A 4,955-nucleotide genomic window follows, 5' to 3' on the forward strand; every position below is an offset into this window, starting at 1 on the left:
GTTGGTTTTAAACTGTACTGTATATATAATAATATATGAAAAAATAATTCCGTAATTAAAAAAACAGCTCTATCCTGTCTGTCTGCAAGTGCAAGTGTCCCACTCTTCCTCCTACGTCCATTTCACTCTCCAGTGGAGGTCATTAACTTGCATAATAAGGAGGAACCAAAAATGCCACTTCCTCATTGTCATACCAGTTAATGCAGGCCCCCTAGTTGTGAAATAGCACTGAGCTTCACAACAGGAAGTACAATCCACAAGCAGTAAATAAAGCCCTTCCTTCCCTTTTATCATGCCTCAGAACTTCCCCCTTTTACAGATGATTACTTTGGAGTGTGAATTTTCTTCTGATTTTAACTCTTTTATAAATTCAAACAAATGAGGCTTCCATCATTTACCTCTCATTTTATGTTAAAAGTAAGCATAAGGGAAAGCAATTATTTTCAGAAAAGGTTGAAACTACAGTAAAGAGGCCCATTTCACCATACATGTCTTACTTGTCCAAAATATTTTGAGTTGAAATCTGTCAACATCACTTTTTCCTTCAGTGAGAATTTCCGTTTCAATTTACTCCGATACACTCTATTCAAACTTGGTAGCCTAAATTAGGCAATAGTCTTTTGTTTATGAGTCTCTGCAAACAAACATGAGAGAAAGTGTAAGAAAGGGCATAAGTAGATTGATAATTACAGTTCATGCCAGGGATAGGGTAAAAAATACTAATTTGCCTATTATTACACATGAAGAGGAGTGAAGAAGATTCTTGAAAAAGTTTGCAACCAATAAACATCTCATTCCTTTGTCTAAGAATATAATCATTCTTCTAATATTACTTTTCTATCACTATTCTAGTTTAGTTTTCATTGCTGTTGTAATTAAACTAAGTGACTTTAATCAATACAGATTTATAATCTTAGAATTCTGAAAATCAGAAGTCAGACATGAATCTTGCACAGCTATGATCATGATTGTAGGCAGAATAGTATAGAATAGAATAGAATTCATGGATTTAGAATCCATGTCTTTTCCTTTTTCCAGCATCTGGAGACCACCTGCATTAAAACTCTCTTTTAAAAACTTTATTTTTTAAGCCAGCAACAGCAATTAAAGTCCTTTCCACACTGCTGTCTCCTGGTTCTCTCTTCCATGGTTACGTCTATGCTTTCCACTTTAAAGAACCTTGTAGTTATATTAGACCTACCCAAATACCAAATAAACTCTCTATTTCAAGATCACTGGTAACTTAAATCTACCTGCAACCTTCATTCTTTTGTCATGTAAAGTAACATATCCACAGTTTCAAGGATCAGGACATAGTCCTGAGAGCCTATATGAGTAAACAATGTATTTTCTTCTGGAATCATGGATGGCCTGCTTTACAAAGGCATGGCTTTTAAGTCTATATTTAGTCTCTCTCACTGGGACACTCCCACGATATTGTCTGGGGACTGAACTAGGGCTGTTTGTCAGTCAGAGACCCCATTTGCCAGGATCCATTTTATTATCTTCAAATAGTCTTTCTGTCCCTCTCACTCTCTCTTTGATGGAACTCTCACAGTATGTATGTTGGCTTGATGGTATCTCACACATCCTTTAGATTTTCATCTTTTCCAAATTTGTATTCCTTTTTCTTTGTTTCCAAGATTGAATCATTTCAGTTGTCCAATGTTCAAATTAGTTGACTTCTGTTTAATCTTATCCACTTTCAAACTCTTCTATTGCATGTTCTGTGTCAAGCATTCTGCTCCACATTTCTTTTCCTTATATATTGTAATTTTTAAAAAGATTTTATTTATATATTTGTCAGAGACAGAAAGAGCACGGCAGGGAAAGCTACTGAGAGAGGGAGAAGCAGGCTTCTTGCTGAGCAAAGAGACTGACATTGGGCTCCATCCCAGGACCCTGAACCAAAGGCAGATATTAAACTGACTGAGCCAGTCAGGAGTCCCCCATTTTGTAATTTTTATCTCTTTCTTGATGTTCCTTTTTTTGTCCAAGTCTTCCTTAACTCCTTGATGGGTTTTTATATTTTTAATTTTTTAGTATTATTTTATTTATTTAAATTCAGTTAATGGACATATAGTGTATTGTTAGTTTCAGAGGTAGAGTTTAGTGATGCATCAGTTGTGTATAACACCCAGTGCTCATTCCATCCCATGCCCTCCTCAATGTTCATCACCTAGTTACCCACCTCTTCTCCTCCAATTACCCCATTTGTTTGCTATAGTTAAGAGTCTTTTATGGTTTGTCTACCTCTCTGATTTCATCTTATTTTATTTTTCACTTCATTCCCCTGTTATTCTCTGTTTTGTTTCTTAAATTCCACATATCAATGAAATCATATGTGTCTTTCTCTGATAGACTTATTTTGCTTCCCATAAGACCCTCTAGTTCCATCCACATCATGGCAGATGGTAAGATTTCATTTTTTTTTAAGGATTTTTATTTATTTGACAGAGATCACAAGTAGGCAGAGAGGCAGGCAGAGAGAGAGAGGAGGAAGCAGGCTCCCCGCTGAGCAGAGAGCCCGGTGCGGGGCTCGATCCCAGGACCTCCGAGATCATGACCTGAGCTGAAGGCAGAGGCTTTAACCTACTGAGCCACCTAGGTGCCCCAAGATTTCATTTTTTGGTGGCTGAGTAATATTTCACTGTTTGTCTATCTGTCTTTATCTATTCAGCATCTTTATTCATCTGTTGACTGATATCTGGGCTCTTTCCATAGTTTGGCTATTGCAGACATTGCTGATATAAACATTGGGGTGCATGTGTCCCTTCAGATCACTGCGTTTGTATCTTCTGAGGAAGTGCCTAGGAGTGCAATTTCTGGGTAGCTCTATTTCTAACTTTTTGAGGCACCTGCACACTGTTCTCCAGACTGGCTGCACCAGCTTGCTTTCCCACCTACAGTGTAAGAATGTTCCCCTTTTTCCACAACCACTACAATATTTGTTATTTCATAACTTGATAATTTTAGCCATCTTGAGTGGTGTGGCACGGTATCTCATTGTGGCTTTGATTTGTATTTCCCTGATGCCTAGTGATGTTGAGCATTTCTTCATGTGTCAGTTGGCCTTCGTATGTCTCGTTGGAGAAATATCTTTTCAAGTCTTCTGCCCATTTCTTGACTAGATTATTTGTTTTTTGGATGTTGAGTTTGAGAATTTTTTTATAGATTTTGGATAGTAGAGATTAATCTGACAAGACATTTGCAAAAATTTTATCCCCCTCTATCTGCAGTCTTTTGGTTTGGTTGACTATTTCCTTTGCTGTGCAGAAGGATTTTAAATTGATGAAGTCCCAATAGTTCATTTTTGCCTTTTTCTCCTTGTGTTGGAGATGTTTTTAGCAAGAAGTTGCTGCAGCAGAGGTCAAGAGGTTGCTGCCTGTGTTCTCCCCAAGGATTTTGATGGATTCCTTCCTCACATTTAGGTCTTTCATCTATTTTGAATATATTTCTGTGTATGGTATAAGAAAGTGGTCTAGTTTCATTCTTCTGCTGTTGAATTTTCCCACACCATTTGTTGAAGAGACTCTCTTTTTTTCATTGGATAGTCTTTCCTGCTTTGTCAAAGATTAGTTGACCATGCCAGTACCATGTTGTCTTGATGATCACAGCTTAGTAATATAGCTTGAAGTTCAGAATTGTGTTGCCACCCACTTTGGTTTTATTTTCCAATGTTCCTTTGGCTATTTGAGATCTTTCCCAGTTCCATTCAAAATTCAGGATTATTTGTTTCAGCTCTGTGAAAAATGTTGATGGTATTCTGATAGGGGTTGCATTGAATGTGCAGATTGCTCTGAGTAGCATAGACATTTTTAACAATATCGGTTCTTCCAATCCGTAAGCATGGAATGTTTTCCTATTTCTTTATGTCTTCCTCAATTCCTTCATGAGTGTTCTATTGTTTTCAGAGTACAGGTCCTATACCTCTTTAGTTAAGTTTATTCCTGGATATCTTACAGTTTTTGGTGAAATTGTAAATGGAATTGACTCCTTAATCTCCTTTCTTCCATATCATTGTTAGTGTATAGAAGTGTAAATGACTTCTGTGTGTTGCTTGCATATCCTGGCACATTGCTGAATTCCTTTATGAGTTCTAGCAATTTTGAGATGGGTGTTTTGGGGTTTCCAGAAAGGAGATCATGTCATCTGTGAAGAAGAGTGAGAGTTTGACTTTTTTGGTGATTTGAATGCCTTTTACTTCTTTTTGTTGTCTGATTGCTGGGGTGAGGACTTCTAGTACTATGTTGAATGGCAGTGACCATAGTGGACACACACCCTGTTGTGTTACTAACCTTAGGAGGAAAACTCAGTTTTTCCCCATTGAGAATGATATGCACTGTAAGCTTTTAATTTTTGTTTTTATGATATTGAGGTATGTTTCCTCTATCCCCCAACTGTAAAGAATTTTAATAAAGGAAGTATACTGTAGGGGGAGGAGTCAAGATGGCGGAGAAGTAGCAGGCTGAGACTACTTCAGCTAGCAGGAGATCAGCTAGATAGCTTATCTAAAGATTGCAAACACCTGCAAATCCATCGGCAGATCAAAGAGAAGAAGAACAGCAATTCTGGAAACAGAAAAACAACCACTTTCTGAAAGGTAGGACTGGTGGAGAAGTGAATCCAAAACGAAGGGAAGATAGACCCTGGGGGGAGGGGCTGGGACCTGGCAAGCGGCGGAGCAACGGAGCACAAAATCAGGACTTTTAAAAGTCTGTTCCACTGACGGTCATCGCTCCAGAGGCTAAACCGGGGCAAAGCCCATGCGGGGTCAGCGTGGCCTCAGGTCCCGCAGGGTAACAGAAGGATGGGGGGAGTCTGAGTGTCGCAGAGCTTGCGGGTATTGGAACTGGAAAACCGGCTACAGAGACAGAGCCGACAGTAAGATCACAGCTCGGGGTTACCTTGAACTGGTCGCAGGCTCGGTGAGCTCAGAGCGTGGCCAGAGGTCA

The sequence above is a fragment of the Mustela erminea genome, chromosome Y (assembly GCF_009829155.1).
Source record: "Mustela erminea isolate mMusErm1 chromosome Y, mMusErm1.Pri, whole genome shotgun sequence".
Lineage (NCBI taxonomy): Eukaryota > Metazoa > Chordata > Mammalia > Carnivora > Mustelidae > Mustela > Mustela erminea.